We start from the raw sequence: 25,260 nt of genomic DNA on the forward strand, positions 1-25,260 counted from the left end.
ATTATCATTCAAGTTTATTCATTCAAATAATAATTTTAATATATTGTGCCATATACTACTTTATACATATACTAAAAAATCAATGATTATTAGAGTTTGCCTGTACCTTCATATATAAAATATGTTCCAGAAAATGCTTCCCCCAAAAAACTTTATGCATAGGTTCCCAAAACAGTAGTTAGTCTAAAATAATCAAATTTGTCCCAAACATTTATGAATGCTCACTCTATCTTTTATCACTTCCATGCTCTTCATTTGTTACTCATTTCACTAATAGATGTCTGTGTTCAATCTCCCTATTTTAACATGTTAATGGAAAACCAAACCAAATTGAAAAAGGGAAAAGGGCCACATGTACAAAGCTTTAAAAATCATTTTTGGATTGTAATTGGATCCGCTTTGATTACATTTCTGATAATTTGAGTCAGTCATTTTCATTTGGGCAGAGATAGATTACTCATAATATGATACTTCTCTTTACTCAACTGTACCATGGAAATAAAGTAGATTAACTCTCTTCTTAAAGGAACTATAGAATGAAGGTGATGCTATCCTCCACTTTCTGATTAGAAGTACTTACTTTAAAAGAAGTCTTTGTGGGAAAATTAAAAATCAAGACAAATCTGATTGACCACTAAGTTTTTTAAGGCTAAGATGGACTTTTTTTCCCTGAACATGATACAAAAATAGAAAACAAGAGACTTGTCCCTTAATCAGCTGAAAGTGGTTTTTCACCTTTCCTAAGGATTCAAGCATGTTATTGTTACTATGGCAACAGATTGTCAGTATGGTGACCAGAGTTTCTCGTGCCTGCCGGATTACTAAACAGAAGGAAATAGAACACTTTATTATTTTTGATTTCAAAAATTTTAAAAATCAATGTTTTTTTATGCTCTTGAATACAGGAATACAGGTTCAGTAATAAGAGCCACATTGCAAAAGGAAGTTGAGCATGGGGCTAGTAAGAAAGGAAGCTAGACCTCAGGGCACAGAGTTTGCCATCTGTGACCTGACGGTGGTGGGGCAGTGACTTCTTGGTTGGCCTGACTGGATTCTGAATTCTCTCACTTAGCCTTTGTGCCCTCTCTCTGGTAGAAGGAAAATGCTGGGTTAGTGATAATATGTGGATGAAAATTCATTCCCTCACCAATAAACAAGTCCTTATTGAGTACATGCTCCATACCACATACTATTCCAGCACCTGACACAGTGTTCGAACAAAAGGACAAAAATCAGTGCCATCATGGACTCGCATTCTTGGGGGCACAGGGCAAACCCAAAGAGGTAAACTCACACATAATATTACATAGTATAGTAACTGCTATGAAGAAAAATAAAGCATATTAAGAGTAATGGGAAATTTTTGGAAAGAGGAAGGAAATACTGAAAAATGAAAACCTTCAAGAAAACCATAACATTTAATTTACCTGTAACTAGTCCTGAGAGATGTAGATTACATGTGAATATACTACATTTTCACAGTCATTTTAAAAAACAAATATTGACTGAATAGGAGCTTCTATTTGCCAGGTACTAGAATCATGAGACATTGACTCAGTTCTAGAGCTTAAAATATTGCAAGCCCTTACTATAGCTAATGAAGGCCTTAAATTGGAAACCTTCCATTTTTTCAGGACTCTATATTTTGTACCTTTCTTGCATAAATTTCCTAAAATTTTCCAAATATGCTTTATTGTCTTAAAAAAAATGCCTTTGGGATATTTTAACATGGTTTCTTAGAGAGAAAGGGCTTGAAATTTCACTCTTTGGCTTACAATTTTAAATAGCAAGTTCTTTTATGGAACTCATGACTTTGGGAGGTAGGAATAGAAGAAAATATAAGTGGATTTGAAAAGAATTGGAACAGATGTGCAAATGGCAGAGCCATTCCTAACAACTAAGAGAAGCTTAAAGGTTTGGAGTGTGCATTCTGGTAAAGAGCCTACAAAAACAGAAGTCCTACCATAGGGTAAAGAGGATTGGGAAAAGGCCCTACAATTAGGAAGGACAACCAAGCTCTCCCCTCCCTTCCCCCACTGAGGTTGTGCTGGCAACAGAGGACCGACCTGCAGGAACCCTGCACCGCCTAGTGTGGCAGCTCCTGTGTTCCTATCCAATTGTATTTATTCTTTAGTGTCTCATGAAGTGCCTAGCACAGACTTGGCACCTTAGCTGGACAACATGTAGGCATTATGTTTTTATGTTGCCATAAAACATCCTCAGTGACTGTGGCAAGCAGACTTACCACATTTCTGATGATCAACACTCAGCATGGGTTACAGTTGAACTGTTTGCTTTTACCTGGATTGAAGATCGTATTCTGCAGATGACTCTAAAGTGCTTTATAAATATGGCATGCAGCAACATGGAACGTTTGGTTTTATGACAATAGCCTGGATGGAGCAAAACAGAGAATTTGTATATAACTTTGGAAAATCCTGATTCTAGACTCTGGCACAGATAAATCTCTAAGATTACAAGCTGCTCTCTCCATCTCCTAAGGGGTTTTGTTTGTTTGTTTGTTTGCTTTTTGTTTTATTTTAAGTGCTTGTTAATCTTCAGATTATCAGGGTCATGTCCTAGTGCCCTCAGGTTGATCTTGCTCTCCCAGACTGGATGTCAATTCTGTTGTATCAAATACCCTTGAGAACCTAACAAAGTTGCACAGTTGTCAAAGTGAGACCTGATGAAACATTAGAAAAAAACTATTCACATGTCAGCTTGTCTGGCTCAGATTTCTCTTCTCTACCCACTCCCAGACATCCAATTAATTACCCCCATTAATTATTTTCATGTTGAGGCAGTTTTGGTTCTTTCCAGTTCAGAGAATCTTGACGAATGAGGAGTACCATTAACATGAGTTCAAGAGAGTGGAACACCCTGTTTCTGCCCATTTCTCTAGACAGTACGGCCTGTGCCAAGGCAGGCAGCAGCCCTTCAGAAGTCAGCTAATTAGTGGCAGAGCTCACATGTGCACAAGAGTTATTACGCTATGTCCTCTCTGAAGGGTTATTTCTATTCACACTCTAAATCTTGAAAAATTGAAGTCAAAACATTAATAAGCTAAATTTTTTCATATTTAGAAACCAATCTTTTTAAATGCAGAATTAGCACATTCTACTTTTCCTTTCTACATTAACTAATTTATTGTAAAAGGTACAGACTATGAAGATTGTGCAAATTATAGTTTACATCATCTCAGCATTTCCCTGTGCTTGCTACAGGTTTACAGCATTGATCTGCCTCTTTCCAGGTCTCTTTGTTTTCCTTGATTTCCAGCCTAGCCTGGCTACGGGCTCACCTGCCTTTCTTTTTTATTTATTTGCCTTCTACAATCCAGATCAAAGCTCAGCTATTTCCTTCAGCTGCGATTCAGTTCTCAGAAGAGCAAGGTTCTACTTTGACTTTTGAAGTACTCATCTGCCTTCAGTACTTTACCAGTTCATATAATTTTTGTTGGGTCATCTTGACATACTGCATCATTTCTTAAGTTGTTTTCTTACATCCTTGCCTGTGATTCTATTTGATTAGATATCAGTTACAGAGTCATTTTGGCCTCACATTTGACCAAAAAACTTGTGTATTATGTGTATGTGCATGAGTGAGACAGACAGACAGATAGACAGAGAAAGACAGAAAGAGACAGAGAGACAGAGATGTAGTAAAGGCTAGTGGTAAAGGGAAGGGGTGATTAAGAAGGCATCTGGAGAGAAAACCTTCTTATGTTTATGGTATCAGCAGTTTCTCCCGATATAAGAAAAGATTTGAAATATACCCTTAGCACCCTTGTCTTTCTACCTCTGAGGGACTCTGGAACCAATTAAACTCCCTCCCATTGAGATGTCCCAGAAAACAGGGAGATTCCCTGGAAATTGCTGTACAGACCAGCCTAGATTTCTCCCCAAAGTCACGTAGTCTTGGGGTTGCTTTGGCAAATAAAAGCAAAGAGATTTCTGGAGATTGATATTTACTTTGGCAAAGCCCCAAACCTGTCCACGCTGATTTGTTTTTCATTGTCAGGGTGGTAAAAGTGGTAATTCTTCAAATCTCCCCAGGACCCTGTTCCATGTGGGGAAGAGGGATAAAATGGGCTGAGAGTAGGATTATATAGATGTTCAGATGTTATTGATTTAAAATGTATGGAACTGAGCAGATGAAGATTTTTTTTCCACTGGTAGCACACTGACACTGAATGGTCTATGCACAATAAACACTTATAAAATATTTAATTTAAAAATATTTATTGTTTATTACTTACCAAAAAACTTTCGGTGGGCATAAAAAAGATATAAGCTAATATATCAATAAAAACATGGGCATGTTTAAAAAAAGATATAAGCTAAAATATGTAAAGTAGCTTTCCGAGCTCCATAAGCAACAATCAGGCAGAGAGATACATTAATCCGTGCTCAGCAAAACCCAAGAAAGGGCTGGAATGAGGAAACTGAATGATCCTGCTTAGCATGTTCGTCAGGGGCTGCTGCCTAGCTGGTGAACTGGCATCTCCAGTGTCCCACCCTAATTTGGTTCCCTGACCCCAGGTTTTGAGAGGTCACTGTAAAAGGTGATCTCACCCTCAGGTGCCATGGTCACTGACCTGGCATGACTTCGCCCATATCTGCCTAGCTCCCTGAGATGAGGAAGCTTTCACATTCCCAAATCCTAGTAGTTGTGGGTGTCTATGTCCTGGTCAGTATCTGCCTGTAGGCTGTTGTCTTTGCTGATCCACACCTAACAGGAAGTGTAAAATTGGGCAGAAGCTATTTGCCTTCCATCCACCCCCACATTCCTCAGGCCTCCTCCACTGTACCCACGGAAGCATTTCTCCTTAAGGTTCAGTCTGGCTTAGTGCCAAAGCCAATCATACCAGGACAAAGAGAAGCTGAGTTTTTGCCCTCTCCTCCTCCTCCCACCCCAAACTCAGCAGATGAGGTCTGGAACTCATCTAGCAGATATCAATGAGAGATCCAAAAATCTGGAAATGAATTCTATCCTACCTGCGCCATACTGGCCCCTTTTGCACAACTGTGTTTATGCCTTAGACTTTCATTGAACACATCAGTACCCAGAAGTCCTTCCTTACGCCTCCACTCATTTGGCTAACTGGGCCCTGCCAACCCACCTCATTTTTGCTCAGCCCTGTTGCATAGTCAGTCTTTCAACAGACTGATTATTTGTCCCAATAATCCAATGATGATGCTTTTCGCTTCATTTCATGGGTCCCACTCCCAGAAATTTTGCTTCTCATTGCTTTGCTGTTCTTTTGGGTATCTACCTAGGCTGGACTAGAACTTGATGTGGCCACACCCACTTTTGACTGTGTTTTTGGTCCACTGGCTGCTTTCTGAGAGGTCAGAGCCATAGCTGGTTGAATTTTCACAGCTGTAGTTTCTGTTTCCAATTCCTGCTCATTGGCATTTTCCACTGAGGTCCCAGCCCATGTTCATGCATCTGTGTGCAATGATAAGAATACAAACCTTTTTTTCCTACTTGACAGTGCTATTATCCGATACACCGTTCAGACCTCATGCTGTCCCTAGCTGGCTGTAGGCCTCTTCCGCTTGGCTGTCTCCCTGGTCCTGACTCTCCTACCTGAACCTCTCCTGTAACTAGTTATGTCCTGGCAGGACAGAAGGTCCTTTCAGGCCATTCTTATTCTTAGTGAGTTTTTCACTTACCAACCAGCATCCTAGTATACTTCATGATTTTCACATATCCAGGTAAATCTGGTTAAGCTGTATTAAGATTATCAGTGCTCAATAAATATTTTTACTACTGATTCGATTCGATTTGCCAAATTGTGATGTGCTTTCTTATAAATTGCACTCTATCAATGAAAATGAACTGAGCTAAGACAAATTGGATGACAGTTTATGGCTTTAAAATTGAATTATTTATGAAAAAATATCAACAAAGTGTTCTTTTATTCAGAAGTTCCCTGGTGCATTTCTTAACTACTAACAGAGAGATGGAGGCACAGAGAAAAGTATCAAGCATATTACTAATTGAAAATTATGCAGACATAAAGGCAAAGTATATTTAAATCAATAGAATTTGATTTCCAAAGTTTTATTCAGCCACAGCTAGTCAGTAAAAGCTAGATTAAAGGAAAGCTGCATTAGATTAATTTGTGTCTCACAGATGAAAATTTCTACATTCTCCTTATACCTCAAACTCCACATCTTCTTAATGCTGGGATAAAAGTAAGCCACTGTCAATCTCATCTTCCATTTCTTTTTCTCTCCTCATGATGTCTCTGCACCAACTCCTTAGCTTTTCTCTCCTGTAGGCAGTGTGGTGAAATGGGGAACATTGGGTTTGGTGCCTAAAAGATCGTATTTGTCACTTATTAGCAGTATAAAATAAATTGTTTAAAGGTATCTGTAAAGTCAGAATTGCCATCTATGTAGACTAGATGTTTGTGGTGACCAAATGATAAAATTTATGTAAAACGCCTTGCAGGGTGTTTGGCACATAGTAGTTTCTTGTTCTTTTTGTCTCTCCTTTTCATGTTCTTTCTCAAGTGAAGGGAAGCCCATCTCCAAAGCTGTCACACTTCTCGTGTTGACCTATTGCCCTAGCCTCCCAGGACAGGTTCCCTCACCTGCCCTCTCTTTAACATGCATAATCTCTTTCTCTCCCCAGGCGCCTTCTATCCTGTCTTTGAGGGGCACGTACACATTCCATTCTGGAAAATAACTTCTACCTATTGCTTTTTAAATTTCTAATCATCGTCTTTTCAAAGCCAATATACTAAAAAGTGTGGTACGTTTTCACCACCAATTTTCTTACCACATGTCATTTCCTTAATTATTAATTAAGAGACTTTTAAATATCTCTAGAAGGAAATTTCCAGATTCTGGAATGCTGTCCTTCTGGCTTGGTGGGATTCCTAGTGACTCTGAGGTATCTCCATGCTGATCAGATGATAGGAATGTTTTCATATCTATAAGGAGTTAAATATGTTAGAACTATTGCATTAAAAATGCTGCCTTATAGAAAGAAGATACGAGAAATTCAGGTCATAAAATTTGAAAATTATGTAACCTTATATTTTCATCAGCACTAAAAAATGGTATTTTTGAAGCAAGGTTAATCTCTAATTGCCCAATGTAGCATCCTATATGAAAGAAACTTTAGATATAGATGGTAGGAAGGAAGGAAAGAAAGGAGGGAGGAAGAAATAGGCAGAGTATGTATTGAATTGTGTCAGTGTTCCTTTAATAAACATTATTATTTTGATCTGTTTTGCATAGATTGAAACCCTTCCAGAAACATCATATATTAAATGATTGGTAAATTAAAGCACTTTAATCTAAGTGCTCCTTTAGGAGCTAATGACCCTCTCTGCTGCTTTGTTTAAAACAATTGGTATAATCATCATGGAAAGAGTGTGTTCAGTCCCATACATTGCTTCGTAAGTTCACATTTAGTTCCAAATTAAGTGCAATTTTGAAGTATCTTTTTAAAAAATTTTTATCAATCTAGGATACTGTAAGCTTTGCTTATATTTACACATTTGCTAAAATTTCTGAAGGTGACTTTGGTGAATGGATTGTTGTCTTTAAATAGATTCAGCTTGCTGTATATGCAAAATGACTCGTGCAGGATCAACCATGGAAATTCACTGAGCATGCCCTTTGCACTCATAATATTGAAAATTACAGCATAACCTGAAGGACCTCATTTAGTTAAGAAATCAGTGTGTGATTTATAAAAGCACCATGTAGAAACGTTATCAGGGATCTATGCTCAGCATACTTCCCTGTTATAATTATTATTTGTAGAGGTAGGTTTTGTGGATTGGATTTTCTTTTATATTTAAATACATAATTTATTTTTGGCCAATTATAGACATGTAAGCTTCATACAGCTTTTTTTAAATTTTATTATTTTTATTTATTTTTAATTTTTTAAATTTTTTTAGGCTAGGCAATCCTTGGTTGACCTCACAGATTGCAAGGACCTTGTCGGCTTACAATCCCTTATTTTTTTATTTTTTATTTTTTTGCACCTACAGCACCTGGTCTTCCTAGGTGGTCTCCCATCCAAGTACTAACCAGGCCCAACCCTGCTTAGCTTCCAAGATCAGACAGGATCAGGCTTGTTCAGGGTAGCTTCATATAGCTTAAAAATAACTTTCATAAAAACTGCTTCTCTATTCGTAGAGTGAGAATGTTTTAGGAACTGGAAGGGACCTAAAAATATAACGTATTCTGATGCCCTTATTATCAGATGGACAAGCAAAGAGAGGCCCAGTAGAGAACCAGTCACTTGCCAAAGTTTGATTCTTCCTGCAAATTGGTGATCAAACTAGTATAAGAACTTAGTTTATGAGAGACTTGATTCCTTGGGGGAGGTGAGGCATGTATATGCTTATGAAAAGATTTTGAAAGAATTAAAATATTATTTCATCCAGTTCATGGCAACATAACTTAGAAGAAAACAAATTTAACTTGGAAAACTATTACTCAAATAAGTTAGTTTTTTGTATATATAGAGTATCTTTTTCCAACTGAATTTTGTATTCACTGTCACATTTGTTTGGAGTGAAAATTAACATAGCAGTCCCTTCTTATCTCTGGTTTTGCTTTCTATGGTTCTCATTACCCCAGTCAACTGTGGTCCAAAAATAGTAAATGGAAAATTCCAAAAATAAACAATTTGTAAGTTTTAAATTGTGCACCATTCCGAATAGCATGATGAAATCTCACACTGTTCTGCCCCATCCTGCCCCTTTACGTGAATCATCGCTTTGTCCATCAAATCTACACTGTGTACATTACCAGCTTACCAGTCACTTAGTAGTCAGCTGAGTTTTCAGATAGGTTTTCAGATATTTTGAGAGAGAGACAAGATATGCTTTTTTTAGATGATATTTTTATAATGATTCTGTTTTATTAGTTATTGTTGTTAATCTCTTACTGTGCCTAATTTATAAATTAAACTTTATCATAAGTACGTATATATAGGGGGGAAAAAGTAAATATAGGGTTTGGTACTATCCTCATTTTCAGGCTTCCACTGGGAGTGATGGATTATATCCTATGCAGATAAAGGGGGATGGGGGGGAGGGACTGTTGTAATTCAGTAATTCTTTTAATTTGGTGTTACACAAATTATTTAATTAGTTTCATTGATAGAAGAGAAATTTCTTAGACAAGTGTGATGTATGAAAATTATAATGGGAAATTAACCTACATAATCTAATCATTTGTAAGTATTCCCCCATTTATATATAAATATAGCCAGTAGTACTAAGGTAGATTGTTAGTTTTGCTAATTACAAACAACACTTATCTATTATAAGAAATTATATACTGGTTTGACCTAGCTTTAGTGGTTACTTATAACTGAAAATAATGAAAATGGTAGAATTGGATATAGATTGTTTTTCATTCTAATTTTCCACTCACATTAGTCTGTATTATGGTGTACATTGTTTTATAGTATAAAAACTCAGAGGATTTGCTTATGGTGATATTTCTCTGAAATATAATATTTTCTTTCTGCATATTTCCAATCTACTCATTCTTCCTGTAATAACCAAAGCCAGGGAGTATTGAAAAACCAGGGACTTTTGGTGAACACATGTTGGTGGCAGACAACCACTACTCTCAACCCAGCTGCCCCTCTAATGGCCTTTGAGAAAATCATAAGAAAAGATCTTGGGGCCAGGTATGGTAATGACAGTCTATCAACAGAAAAGCAAACCACCTGAAAGGGAGATTAGATGCAATAAACCAAGATGAATCTGGGAAGACAGAATAATCAAATGACAAACTAGGAGCAGATGAGAGGCAAAGCCATTGGGGAGGACTGTGAGAGATCAGAAGGAGCTAAGAGGCAAGTAATTTAGAAACATCATATAATGTCTATTAACAACTGGCCTGTTCTTGCTAGGCTGAGATAGGTCTGCCAGCCCATATCATCTTGATGACCACCATGTCTCCTAGTTTGGGGTTCACTATTAAAAATCTTAATAAACATCTACTATGTGTGCAAGGTATTAAGACCACACACACAAAAAAAGAATAAGAATAAGATAAAGTGATTGTTCTTAAGTTCAATATAGTAGATCACAAAGGAAACTCATATATATTGAAAACCTACCATGTGCCAGACATAGTGGAAGGCATTTTATATATACTATCTGTTAATTGTGATATACATAAAAATATGTTGAAGTCCTAACCCCCAATACCTCAGAATGTGACCCTATTTGGAAAAGGGTTGTTGCACATGTCATTAGTTAAGGTGAGGTCGTACTGGAACAGCAACATGATTGGCGTTCTTATAGGAATAAAAGAAGAGACACAGAGACAGGAAGAACATGATATGAGCACAGAGGCAGAGACTGGAGGGTGCAACCTTAAGTCAAAAACGCCAAAGATGGCTGGCTGTAACCGAAAGCTAAGAAAAGCATGGAACAATTTTTATTTCAGTGCTCTGAAGAAAGCAACCCTGCTGACATCTTGATTTTGCACTTCTAGCTTCCAGACCCTGAGACTGTGAACATTTGTTATCAGGCCCCCAGTTTGTGGTACTTTGTTACAGCCACCCTCAGAAACTAATATACCATCTAAGTCCTTATAAGAATTTACATGGTAAGTAATGTTAGCTCCACTTAAAAACTAGATTTATAACTTGCCTTATTCACAAAGAAATAGCTTTGAGATTAGATAGAATCGAATTCATATTCTGAATTAGAACTGAATTTCTCAGCCACTAGCTAGCTATAAAATTTTGGAAAAATTGCTTAAACTTTCCTAAGCTGACATTTGCCCATGTGTAAACAGGAGATCCCTCTATTGAGGTTCATATTTCTTGCTTTACCCTGGCTGCTAGGAAGCTAATAACCTAGTTTGTAGCCCAAGAATACAGGATCTCGGGCACACTTTTTTGCATTTAAAAATCTTTCAGTATTGTATAAACGTTTGTAAGCTTCTGTAAATTTTAATTGAGAGTAGATTAAATAAACATTTTAGATGAGGCCTATGCCAGTAGAATACCATTCATAAGTTAAATAACAGGTTTGAAAGCATTCAACTATAGTCTAAATAAGTGGCCTCCAAAACAGGATTTTATGTTCCATGAGGCAATCCACTGGTGTGAGGGGAAAATGTTAGAATTATTTATTATTATATTTTTGTTTATCAAAAAAAAGAAAGAAAGAAAGAAAGAAAGAAAGAAAGAAAGAAAGAAAGAAAGAAAGCAACCAAGCTTTCCTAATATTTACTAAGTGTTGACAATGACATTATCACGTGCTCCATATTAGGGTAGTCAAGTGTGAGACAGCCAGGGGAAGAGTGGGAGTTCATGGTTGACTGCAGTGCACACCTGGTTTTTCAATGAAGGCCTATTGCAAAATGTTGCACCCAATGTGTGCCCACCTAATAGGACTTACGAATCCCATAATCTAGCATTAACTAAACTCACTCTCACAAAATGAACAAGTCACTTATAAAAGGTAAAGGTACTGCAAATGGTAGGTAGAAGATGATATGCAAACACCAATGAACAAGAAATTTGCAGAACGGACACACTTCTACTCTTAGCGAAAAGCTGTTTTTCATTTGCATGGTGATATTAAAACAATGATGATTTAATTAGGTATGGCAAGAAGTCAGCCCCCAAAATTCAAAATTATCAATAGGATTATTTAAAATATGAAGTTATATAAACTATCATTAATTAGACCTAAGTATATACTGTGCTTTGAAGTATTAGCTGAAAGCAACACATATTATTTTATAAATACAAATGCCTATATTGTGAATTATTGCTCAAAAATATTTACTATAGTAGTGCACAATTATAAAAAGTTTAAAGATCAATTGCCTGAACAGTGAGTCATCACTGTCTTCCTAAATCTCCCTTTATGCTTCCTTACAGATTTGTTTCTATAATTAAAACATTACCACAAGGGAGAGTTATTAAAATGTTTTGAAGGATGGATCTCATATGACAGGTTCAGAGACGTAAGTGCTAGAATAATGAGGTTCTTGAGAAAGGTTACTGAGTTTCTTCTAAGATGCCTCAGTACTTAGCACAGTGCCTGGCACATGTTTGTCAAATGAAATAAGAAATCAGTAAATGCAGTGTATCTTACAGGAAGACAACATCTCCCATGGCACATACATATCGTTGTGAGGACCACTCATTAACCTAATACGGAATATAGAAAATTTATTTAAGAAAGTAATCATCAAAAAGTCTTTGCTTGTGGCTAAAATTTATATTACGTAGAATTTTTTAAACAATAAACTTTCCCTATGATTAAACTGAGTTATCAAACAGATAAGATCCCATAAAACCTATAAAAGCTTGTTAGAGCCTTGCCAAAACATGAGATCAGTAAGCTCACAGGCTGACTTCCTTTTAAGGTGACTGCTCCACTAGATGAAGTAGGAACACATTCCCACTTCATCCTATGTGTTCCAAGTCACTTCATTGAGATGGTGGCAGGCACTTGAGTCCAGCCGTCCTGTCCTTTCACTAATGTGTAGCTAAGGAAGCCTGGCTGACTGCATTGTTACTATGACTCTGTGCCAGATTTCCAGGTCTGAGTATAACAGGAGAAAGGCTGGGGAAAACTGTATTCAACTGCCAACAGGAACAGGAAGCATTGCTATTTCCAGAATCCAGATCCACCGGAATTCTGGAGTTTTCCCATCAGGCAATTAACTGGCTTACCTCAATTCCTTGCTGTACTATTAACACCTGACACATTAGATAATGGCCATATTTGTCATCACCACTGATAGGGAAAAAAAGAACACTTTTCATTAATGTTGAAATCAACTTTCTAAGATAATGAAAATGACATGAATGGAAATGCTATTTTTGAGCAAAACATAGTACAGTCTTTCGTGGAGTAAAGGATTGTAGAAATAAACATGAATGTATAGAATAAAGAGAGTAAAGACATATTAAAATGTAAACAAAGGTATCTCATAGAAGTGGACTTTTAGGTGATTTCTATTGTTTCTTTTGACTTACCCGTGTTTTCCAAATTTTCTTCAATATATAAGCATTATTTTTATAATGAACATAAATCTTCATATTTTTTAAACTATATTATCTGTCTTGAATAACTAAATAATATTCTAGTAATGATAATAATAATAATATAAAAACATAGGGAAAAGGAGAAAGGTAAAAACATCCTCAGATTTGTCCTAAAGACTCTACTTTGATCAGTTTTCAAAATTATTTGACAGTTGCTATGAAATTGGCTGTTTTTACCAGATTCTTAAGAGTTAAAAAGAACCCTGTTGGTCAGCTGAAGATGGTTTACTCAGTTTCAAGACTTCAATGAAATAAATTCATTTAAAAATAATAATAAATGGTTTTTGGGGTATATAATACTAGGAATTCATGAGATGATAAAACTAATTAATTTATTGATTCATACTGGTGGGTGCTAGGAACTATGCAACATGCTAGGGATAAAAGAGTGAATAAGATGGACAAAGTCTCTCTGTCACAGATTTAACTACATATACACTTATATTGTAAGTCCTTATATAAATGGTTTGTATTAGATTGTAGAAATTCTTTTAAAGATAGCTGCTATTTTTTGGGAAAAAAACATCATGAAATGGTCAAATAATCTGTTAGATATAAAGGCATCAAAACCTTATTCTATCATTTTAAAAAGTTTGAAAAGTTACCAGAAGAAAGTCCAAATTATTCTCATTTCAGAATACTAGGAAAGGCATTTTAAAAGTATGCCCCCTTTTTTTCTGTTTTTCTTTGGTTGATGAATAATAGACAAGATTTATCAACCACCTCTCATATGTACTAGATACATGTTCTGTAGAAGTTGTCATGTTATTTGAATTATAAAGTTTAAAGACTAAATGCAAATACATACTCTGAAAAAGTTTCTGTAGAAAAGCTGATTTGCATTTAAACTTTCTGAGCCCCAGTAGATCCTCACCTACTTTATAGGGATTTTCTAAGGCCACCAGGACATTATATTTGAAAATATTTGCAGCTTGCTACTATTGAAATTTGGTTTTGGCCACCTGTTCAATTAGTGGTGATCTCTCTCTCTCTGAAATATAGCTGATGCATTCTTGCTGCATATTTTCAATCTATTTTTTCCTCCTATTATAAAGCCAGGGAGTATTGAAAAACCAAGGATTCGCGGTTAATAAACATAGATAGGAGACATTACTAGTCCCAACCCAGCCGCCTCTCTAAGGGGCTTTGAGAAAAATTACAATTTAAAAAGAACCAGGGGCTAGGTTGGTACTGGCAGTCCATCAACAGGAAAGCAGAAGACCATTTGAAAGGGAGATTAGATGCTATAAATCAAGATGAATCTGAGAAGATAGAACAAACAACGTATTATGGGCAGATAAGAGGCCAGAGCAACTGGAGAGGGCTGTGAGGGATAGGAGGGAACTGAGAAGGAGGTGAAGACTGGGATGATTTCAGAAGCCATTGAGCAATGCTACATCATCATATAATGTCTGTGAACATTTTTTTATTTGGCATGTTATACCCGTGATTCTTATTCACATTTTCAACAAAAGCTTAAGGAAACAGGCAAAATAGAAAGAACAAAAGAGTATGAATGGCAACAGCCTCAAAAGAAAAGGATTTAGTAACAGAAAAAAAAAAAGTCCACTTTTCCTCAGAAGCCTATCCAACAACCATTCCTCCCTTTATCCTTACTGACAGAAATTTCAATTTTATGCTAGGAGCGATTAGACATCCAGGTGAAACTTGATTAACTATGGCCCAAACATGGTAGTTCATTTCCTGTTGTCAGTGATCGGTTTAAAAATAAAAATGTTCATGTGACACAATTCTGGCCAATGAATTGAAAGGAAAAGCTGCTGCAGAGCCTCCAGGGACATTTTCCTTGCTATTAAAAGAAATATGTAAATCAGATCCTAACTCTTCCCTGTTTGCCTCATGCCCTATTGTCTGTAAGGCCCTTCGCAATCAGGCCCTTGCGTATCTTCTTTATTTCTTGAAATTCTTTCATTTCCATACCTTACTTACCATGCTGGCTCCTTCTCTATTTTTCCAATACCCCAAGATTTCAGGGTCTTTGTCCTCTCTAGTCCCTCTGCCTAAAATTCTTTTTCACCAGTTCCTTGCATGGCTTGCTCCTTCTCATCATGCAGGACTTGAATTCTGTTTTAGAACTTCCCTGGCTCATTCCATTATGAATTATTTACTGTTTAACTCTTATCACAATCTAAAATTGCTATTTTTATGTGTATTTTCTTGTTAAATATATACTGACCTCTGGTATTGAAAATATATGACAGCCATGACATAACATGATCAAATTATACATTTGAAAATACAGTCCTGAGAGATTTGATTAGCAGACAGTATATGTATTATTCCAATTGGCTATAATTGAGCTCAGATTGGTGATGTGGCACCAGAATGAAATTAATCTACTAGGTGTCAGCTAGGGTAGCTTTAACTTAAAATAAAAATTCTTTAAAAATAGTTCCCAATGCTTTTCTTTTCTGAAGTAAGGAGGACAAAGGAGATCAAAAGATAGGTTTATTGTTCATATTTTTTTTTGCAAAGAAAATAAATATTCATAAAATAGAGTTAATGTGTGTTCTCTGTCACCACTTTTACTGAAGCAGAGAGATGGCCGCAGAGAGATGAGGTGTTTTAGTCCTTTCAGGCTGTGATAACAGAGTGCCATAGACTGGTGGCTTAAAAGACAAGCATTTATTTATCACAGTTCTGAAGGCTAGGAAGTCTGAGATCATGGCAGCAATATAATTGGGCTCTTGGTGAGGGCCCTGCTCCTGGTTCACAGACAACTGCCTTCTAGCTGTTTTCTCACATGATGTAGACAGTGCATCATCTCATCAATCTCTTGTAAGGACATTAATTCTATCATAGGTGCTCCAACTCCATGACCTAATCTAACCCTAATTACCTCCCAAAGGCCCCATCTTCAAATTCCATCAGAGTGGGGATGAGGGCTTCATATAAGAATTTGAGAAGGGCACAAACATTTACCCTGTAACAAGGGGGTATTGTGAATAACACGCTTCTGTATCTCAAGGCCCAAAACAAAACAAACATTACCCTAGATTCTTTAACATATATTATTTTTAAAATGGCATCTAAATCATAAAATTAATTTAGTTAACATTGAGGAAATATTTTTTAAAGTTTTGGTAGTTGGATTAATGTAGTTGTATTAATGAGGAGACGGTGCAGTGAGCAAAAGCCTTTGGGTTGCAGAATCAAGTTTTAGAATTTCTGATTGAAAATTCACATTTTTTTTTTTTAGTATAAATAATTCTAAGCTACTTTTAAAATGATATTGGAGATGATATTTCTTTTGGAGAAATGGCTGTTCAAATTCTTTGCCCATTTTAAAATTGGATTATTTTTCTTTTCATTGTTGAGTTGCAGAAGTTGTTTATATATTCTGGAGATAAATTGTATTTCCACATGAATTTTGGATCAACTTCTTGATTTCTGGGGGGAAAAAAGGCAGCTATAATTTTTATGATTGAATTGAATCTGTAGATCATTTGGGGGAGTATATCTTCACAATATTGTCATCCAATCCAATCCAGGAACATATGATGTCATTCATTTATTTAGATCTTTGATTTCTTTCAACAATGTATTGTAGTTTTGTATTTTTTTGTTAAATTTATTCCTAAGTGTTTTATTCTTTGTGGTACTATTATAAATGGAATTATTTATTAATTTTGATTTTGGATTGTTCATTACTAATTGATAGAATCACAATTGTTAATTACTAATGGATAGAAATACAATTGATTTATGTATATTGATTGTATATCCTGCTGCTTTGCTGAACTCATTTATTAGTCCTAATAAGTTTTTAATGGATCCCTTAATATTTTCTATATACAGGCTCATATCTTTTGCAAACAGAGCTTCACTTTTTCTTTCCCAATTAGGATGCCTTTGATTTGATTTTCTTGCCTTATCTTCTCTGACTAAACTGAGCTAAAGAAATAATTCATATTCTTGGTCACCCCCACTCAGAGTAGAGCTTTCATTACACTGAACTGGGGGTTGGGGGCAAGACATGACTCAAAGGCCAGAGACTCCCTGTTCTTAATGAGCTTTAGTAGATTTTTGTATAACTATGTATCTCCATTTTCTGTATGTCCTGAGGACAATTTTCAGAGGCTTTACATGGTTGTTGTTTTTATCATTTTCATTAGGTATGGTTTTTATTATTGCAGACAGGGTCCATAGAGCTCCTCACACCAGTGAGAAGTGCTTTTCCCTAACATAGTGTATTAATTTCTTAAAGCTGCTGTGACAAATTACCACAAACTTAATGGTTTAAAACAATACAAATTTATTACCTACTGATGTGGAGACCAGATGTCCAAAATCACCTTCACTTTGGCTGAATAAAGTTAAAGTGTTGGCAGGGCTGTTTCCTTCTGGAGGCTCAAGGGGAAAGTCCATTCCTTGCCTCTTGCAGCTTCTAGGGGCTGCCGGCATTCCTTAGCTTGGGACCACTTAACTCATATATTTGCTTTCATTATCACAAAGCTTCCTCTCTGACCCTGACTTCTCCTGTATTCCTTTGTAAAGGACATTGATGGTTATATCTGTTTCATCTGGATAGTCTCCTTACTTTAAGATTTTTAACTTGATCACATGGGCGATTTTCCTCTTGACATATAAGGTAACATTCCCAGGTTCCAGGAGTAATATGAAAAAATTTGGGGGGTGAGAGCAAAAGTGTAAGGTTTCAGAATTATACAATTTTAGTGTTTGGAAGGAGCTTTAGTCTTCCTAGATGAAGAAACAGTAGCTTGGATTGGCAACAATCATACTGAAGTTTGTATAGCTAGGGTGTGTCAGAGCTAGAACCAGGTTCCCAGATTCCTGTTTTAGAGCATAATGTTTGTATGATTAAACAAAAATAAAATTTATATTATTGTGGATTCTAAGCCATAGATATAAATTTTAAACTGATGACTTATGGAAGCACAAAACTGGTTTTTATCAAGACTAGCTATCTGAAGTCAATTTAAAAGTAATAAATGCAATTCAATCATTATATTCAAATTTCACCTTTCATAACATCCTTTGCCCTTTAAAGATAAGGATTGGCTGCAAGCAAGATGTTTTCTCCAAGTTAATTTAATTCATGTTCATAAATGTATGTAGCGAAATGTGGTTATTACCATATGCACTGTGGAATAAACCTATGCACACTTAGATAATTTATGGATAACGTGTCCTTTGGTAATTCCAAATGAGAGAAATCATCCACAATTTCAGAAGGAATCTGCAAAATTTAACCAAATGAACTGTGTGTGATGTGGGAGGGTATCTTTCCAAAAAATATTTTCATTTTCACTATTTTAAACTGATAAAGTGTGATCTCTCCAGCACTTTTCCATAGGGTTGCTTTTCTCCCCCAGCTCCTGAAGGACATTCAGGGCATGTTAACATTTCTCTCGTGACATAAAATTACCCATGGAAAGAACTGATTAATGATTCCACACGGTACTTTGGAAGGAAAAGTCATCATGAGAATTGAAACTGTTCCTTTTAACAACAGCGTCTGCACTTAGAGTTTCTAGAAGCCATTTCACAAAGAGGAGGAGGAGGAGGGGAAGGGGGAGCAGAAGAGAAAAAAAAGATAACTTTTCCTTCCTCCACGGATGGCATTCACAGGCGCATCATCATCATCATTCAATGAGATTTTGAACAATAAACTATTGTAAGACATAAGCAGTAGTTACAGGGAAAGAATCTGGCCCATGAAAGGGATAGATAGATTACACTGCCAAATAGATTTGATCTGATACTCTTCTTAGCATGTGAAATTCCCTTTGTAGTATCAACTTAGAGAAAGGAAAAAAGGTAGCATGGGGATGTTTTCTGGGCACAAAACTGTGTTCTGTGGAATAGATCCTTTTTTTTTTTAATTGTAGAATATTCTTTACTAGACTTAGTGATTTACTGCTATCCTCTAAATAAAGTGCAAGAGTGCATTGAACATTTTCTCAAATGACTGAATTTAAAGGGCTCCTTTAAAAAAAACCATAAAACAAATCTTTTTAATCAAGAAAAGCCATTGTTTGGTGTATTCTCAAGTGATGTTCAAGCTCATTGAGAATGTTTTTGTGGTTACGGGTTGGGTGGGAGGAATAGTTTATGATTATTCTGTTGAAAGTTCTGTCAGCTTCATAGAACTCTTTGTCCTGGAGATAACCATGGAGAAATAGTAACATAAAGGGTAACATATGCTAAAAAAAAAAAAAATTATATAACAAGCTTTCCAATCTTCATTGTACTCTATCCTTTAAGTAATATGTGTATTGCTTTTTCAACATGAAAGAATGAACCTTTCAAGCTGTAGTTAATGCTGTTAGGAAATTTAGCCTAGACAATCACTAGACATATTAATCAGGTTATACTTAATACACATTCATAAAACATGAATTTCCTAACAATTCCTACTTCTATAGAAGTTATACTTATTGTTTACATAAGGAAAAAGATCATTAATATGGCAGCATTTTGAAATAATGGTCAGTTCAGTTTTAAAAACTTTATTATAGTTTAATATATACAAAAATATAAATACGATAAATATTAAATATTCCAGTCTATTAATTTTAACAAACTTAACACGCCTGTGTAACCAGCTTCCAGATCTAGAGACAGCATGCCAAATCCTTTTTTAATCTTTTAAAAAAAGGGTTGATATCTTAACTGAATAGTCATTTTTCTGACACTTTCTTTCCTTAGGCAATTTTTAGGGACCCAAAAGTCTTTGTCATGCACTTTTAGACAGGTGAAAAAGTACACTAAAAGGGGAGAAGAAATTAGTATAACCTTCCTTTTCCATTCAGTAAAGGAGGGAACATTTCTAGAAGACTATAAGAGAAATAACCAATTTTCTGAAGAGAACTGAATTATTAGTCTTAAAGATTGACTTTAAGGAACAGGTCGTGTGTACAGTCCAGGCTACCTTAGGCCATTCTAGAGGGAGGCAGAGGTGTCATCCAAGCTCTCAGGCTGTCCCTGGGACTGCTACTTTGACCTGTGTTGGTGGTGGCCAGGCCAAGACCCAGGCAGGGCTCTGGATTTCACCAGGCCAAAAAAGACTTTCTGAACAAAATGCACTGCTCACAGGAAGACAGGAAGTAAGGAGGAAGCAGAGGGGTCTGAAAAAGAACAGGTTAAGCGAGACCTGAAAGGACCCGAGTTGGGGGCCCAACTGAAGGAGGCACAGAAGGTTCTATAACCCCTCAGAGATGGCATACTAGACTGTGGGGGCAGAGGCTTCATTTCATAGAAGCTGTTTAGCGACTTCTCTAACATTATGGATCCTGAAACAGAGGCTTGAAGACATTCTCTGTTGCAGGGATATAAATGGTAAAGAATACCCAGGGGACCAGAACACCCATCTCCCAGCTTCCAGAGCTCATTCTGGTTTTTATTATTACTTGAATCAGATCATTTTACTACTTTGCATTACTGAATTTTGTCAGAAAGATGTTGTAGTTTAGGAGTCTGCAAAACACAAGTTGAAAACTTAGGGCCAGACAGTTTTGACGATGGTTGAGGGCATTTGGCAGGGTGGCTCTGAATGCAGTCACATTATTGTTTGAACAGTGCCAAATTTATTCTTAGTTGGCTAGGCAAGAATAAGGAGTAAGTGTAAATGGAAAGGATCTAGCTTCGGAGATGTGCCCATTAACATGTGCCCATTAACACCCTGCTCCAGTGTGTGTGCACATGTGTTTGGTATGTGTGTTTTGGTGTGTACCCAACACTCTTGAATATGCTGTAGAGCTATGGTAATGCTAGTATTTACTTTTGCCTACAGGATTCAGTTTTTCCATATAGCAACTAAAAATAATACATAGTTTCTGTTGCAAGGGAAATGTGTGGATGCTGGGTTGCTTGACGTTTTATTTGCCTTTAGACAGAGGATAAAGGTAACTTGTTCTACGAAAGTGAGTTTGTAGTCTGGGTGTGTTTTGAAACCCAGGTCACATGGGCTTTAATGTAATTAGTTAAATGTAATTAGTTAAATGTAATTAGTTTTAAGCTAAAGAATGCACATACGAAAAATGCAAATGGTAGTTGGATCCTCCTTTACCTTGGACACACATAAACATTACTAGAAACTTGTAAAATTTGGCAGATAGGTTAGGGCTGTTCAATTAGCGTCACACTGTCAGGCTTTTTAGCTGTGGCTGGCTAGCTTTTTTTTTTTACTTTAAACAAGCCAAGGTCATTGGTTTAATCTTTATATTAACTCCTTAGCTTTTGTCTATGTCACAGCTATGAACTGAGTATCTCTTCCTAGTTTTCTATTTTGTAAATGAATGTTTCTGAAAATAAGGGGGACCAATGAAAACTGGGAGGTTTCAGGAGCTTTGTAGACAGGTTAAGACTATATTCAGGTTAATACTGATGGCAAACATTAAGATACTTTTAAGCCTAAGATAGATGATTCCCTGAGTTAACCACTTCTGAAAAAGAAAAATCACTTACTCAGGACAGACAAATTGCATTCCCATTGATGGTGCTATGTCTGTGTCCTTTTGATGTTAAAAGTATTTTTATTGCATACTGAATATAAAAACAGTGATGTCTTCAGGTTTATTAACCTCTGACTCACGTCTTGTCCATATAGGAAACATGAAATCTCTCCATACTTCCACATTAAAAAAAAAAAAAAAAAAAAAAAAAAAAAACTTGGTTGTGTTTTTTTGTGTGTGTGTGGGGGGATACGTTTTTTCCTCTAGCAGTGTGATAGTGTTTCTTATTACATCTAGCCCTTCTTTATTAGTGCTCTTCTCTTCTGCCAAGTTATTTCTGATTTATCTGTTTTGGGCTACAAAAACATGTTCAGATTTGTTAAAATTATGTAAAATAAGAGGGGGGGGGGTCCTGAGAAAATATGAATTAAACATATAAACTTTAGTGTATGCACATCAAATTTCAAACTTTTATTTAAACTACTCACAGTCTTTTTGCTGTCTTTATGTTTTGTTCTGTTTGTTTTTACAGTTGAGATCATCAGGAGCTAACTCTGAATGTATGGTGTATTTAACATAATCTGAAATGTTGTTTGGCACTATACATTTGCTGTCATGTCTCTTCTGGAACTGTGACTGGTACAGAGTAAGGGCTTAACAAATATTTATTGGATGAATAATATATTAATGAATATATTCATCAGGCAGGATGTGCGGTTTCTGTCTTACAAAATTCAGCTACGTGCTCGGTTTGGCAGAAGGTACATGTAAGTATTAACTCAGAATGACATGGATGAAAGCCAGGTGCGCTGATACCATTTTGCAGAAATCACAAGCTCAAGGTCAAAGGCAACCCTGGCCAGAACGACATTTTGTTTTATGTCAGCGCCTGTGGATTATGCGTGAACTCTCCAGCTCACTGGCTTCGCCACTGCTTTTTGTTTTACACTTGACCAAGTCATACAGTTAGGTTCCCTGCTGGGTAGGCCCTGAAGGTGTTTGGATTTTTGGTCCTTGAAAGTCGAGTTGCTGTCTTATGTAATCGCTTTTGAATATTCTCACCATACAAGGCACTATTAGATGGTGAGAAACATCTTCAAAAACCTAAACTCTTGATTCCCCTACAATCCCCAGCCTAGTTTTCCCTCCATCTTCCCCAACTCAATACGTGTCCCCCTTCAAATGCCAAAAACTGTAGGGGTGTTCCTCTCTTTCATTTAAATGCCATGTTCACTCTATCAACAAATCATATCACCTTTGAAAGATATTTAAAATTTAAGTATTTATCACCCACATTGCTACTACCCTGGTCCAACCTACCATTATCCAAATTATGGTACAAGCTCCTGACGGATCTATCAGCTTCTATGTGTGTTCTCCTACAGTTCTCCCCACCAGGGGATCCACTTCTCTGACCATCTTTCTTACCACCCTCCTCCTTGTTCTCTCTGAACCATCTACACGGGATCCTATTGTTCCGGGAACATGCCCAGCACGCTCCTACCTCATGACCTTGCACCTGCTCTTCCTTCCATTTGCACTCTCTCCCACTTGGTAACCAAACTTATTTCCAGAGATACATCCTTCAGTGGTTTGCCCAGATGTCTCCATTTCAGACGAGCCTTCCACAACTTCGCAACCTAAAACAGCACTACCACATCCTATTCTAGCCCCTTTACCCTGCTTTATTTTCTTCGCAACAGTTCATTACCTGACATTAAATATTTATTAGTCTGTATCTCCTCCTTCAAGAATGTAATTTCCCAGAAGGGAGGGACTCTGCTCATTATCGTGTCTTGAGTGTGTAGAATAAGGCCTGGTTTTATGGGCTCAAACAACAATTTGTTTAATGAAAAAAAAAAAGTGAATACATGAAAGAGAAAGTGTGCTAAGAGATTTATTCATGCAGGAAACATTTATTATGTGCTAAGTGACTGACATGTTATGACTTAAAACAATATACATTTATTCTCTTACAGTTCTGGAGGTTGGAAGTCCAAAATGAGTCTCACTGGGCTGAAATCAAGGTATCTTGAGGACTGATGGCCTCTAGAGCCTACGGGGAGAGGGAGGATCTGTTTCCTTGCTTTCTCAGCTTCTGGAGGCTGCCCTTATTCCTTGGCTCATGTCCCTCATCACATTGTCTTTTCTACCACTGCTTCCTTCATTACATCACCTTCTTTCATATCTATCAAATCTCCCTTTAGCTCTTTGTTATATCATCAGGTCCACTCAGATAATCCCGGGTAATCACACCATCTCCAAATCTTTAATTTGATCATATCTGTAACATCATTTTTGCCATATAAATTAATTTTCACCAGCTTCAGAGATTAGGACCTGGGTATCTTTAAGGGCCAATATTCAACCTACCACACATGATATCCTTTAAACTGTACCTTTAAAGGACTACCACTTTTTAACAAAAAGTCACTCCAGACCTCGGACTCCCTTTTCCATTTCCCTGCATCCAGATAGGCTCATTAGGGCTTCGTTCATTCAGCCAACAAACATTATGGAGCTCCAATGTGTGTTAGATGCCATATGAGGTATTAGGCATACGACAAGCGACAGTGGCAGTGAAGGAAAGCATAAGATATGATTAGAGCTTGTTTTGCCTGAGTTATTGAACGGTTTCCCAGAATTGCTTGCGTTCAGTCTTGAATAGCAGTAAGGGTTTGTTGGGCAAATACCAGCTAGAAAGCATTTAGGTAAAGGGACAGAAACTATTCAAAACTGAGAAGTGTGAACCCCAGAGGGTCTTCCGAGAACTGCGAGTAGTTGTTTAGTATTGTTGGGAAAGTGCGTGTGTGCACATACATGCATGGATGTTTGTGTCAGGGACCTCACAGACCTCAGAGAGAGATGGTTATTATACCGAATGGCACAGGATTTTTTTAGGCAGTTTGTTCATTTATTTTAACAAGAAACATTTAAGTGGTCTCTGAAAAATTCTTATTTTCCTATATCTCTATCAAATGCCACAGTATTTTCCTTATTTCCGCACTTAGCAATGGAAAGAAAAGCTCCACCTCACTGAATACACTGAGCAAAAACCTCTTAATAAGTACAATTATGTTCAAAGCTAAAATGGTAAAACAAGCTTAATAAACACTCTTTATCCCTGAACTGATGTTTTGCTGTTTCAAGGAAAAGTATCTTCCACCGATAGACATTTATTCTTTAATTATACCACACATAGTAAAGGGGAAACAGCCAACATGGTGAGCAAAGGAAATTCAGATTTACATAGACCATTTACATAAGATTTACATAGACCATTTACATAAGAGTCCCATTCTAATCTAATTTTTTAATACCAAGCTCTTGCTCTCTCAGGACCTAGGATCAGGCTTCAGCATTGAAAATGCTTGTATTTTACTTAATTTGCCTGCCCAAGTGAAATAATGTCATGGGTGTTTGTAGGGGCGGAGTGGGGGAAGGAAGGCAGGAAATCTAGTCTTTTATTTCTCAATCATATTTTGGGAATTTTTTTTCATTAAATTTTCATCCTTCAAGGTAGTATATTATAAATGTTTTTCAATGGAATTCGTGAATAGTAGAGCTAAACCATCATGTTTAACACTATAGATGGAATTATACTTAACTATCTTAACTCATCAACATAGTCAAGGATTCCAAATGTACTCATTTCCTTCCTCTTCCCTGTATCTTTCACTACCTTAGCTTAGGTCTCCCTATCCTAAACAAAACAAAGTATTCCCCTCCTACTACCAACAAAAAAATCAAG

At 36.5% G+C, this 25,260-nt stretch overlaps 1 protein-coding gene and 1 pseudogene across 3 annotated transcripts in view; one reads left to right on the forward strand and one right to left on the reverse strand.

Annotated features, from left to right (window-relative positions):
• LMNTD1 (lamin tail domain containing 1) overlaps positions 1–25,260 on the forward strand; it is a 237,692-nt gene that overhangs the window by 147,709 nt on the left and 64,723 nt on the right. The window lies entirely within an intron of this gene.
• Positions 8,012–8,129, reverse strand: LOC118614248 (annotated as a pseudogene).

This window comes from Rousettus aegyptiacus, unplaced genomic scaffold (genome assembly GCF_014176215.1).
Source record: "Rousettus aegyptiacus isolate mRouAeg1 unplaced genomic scaffold, mRouAeg1.p scaffold_m13_p_2, whole genome shotgun sequence".
Lineage (NCBI taxonomy): Eukaryota > Metazoa > Chordata > Mammalia > Chiroptera > Pteropodidae > Rousettus > Rousettus aegyptiacus.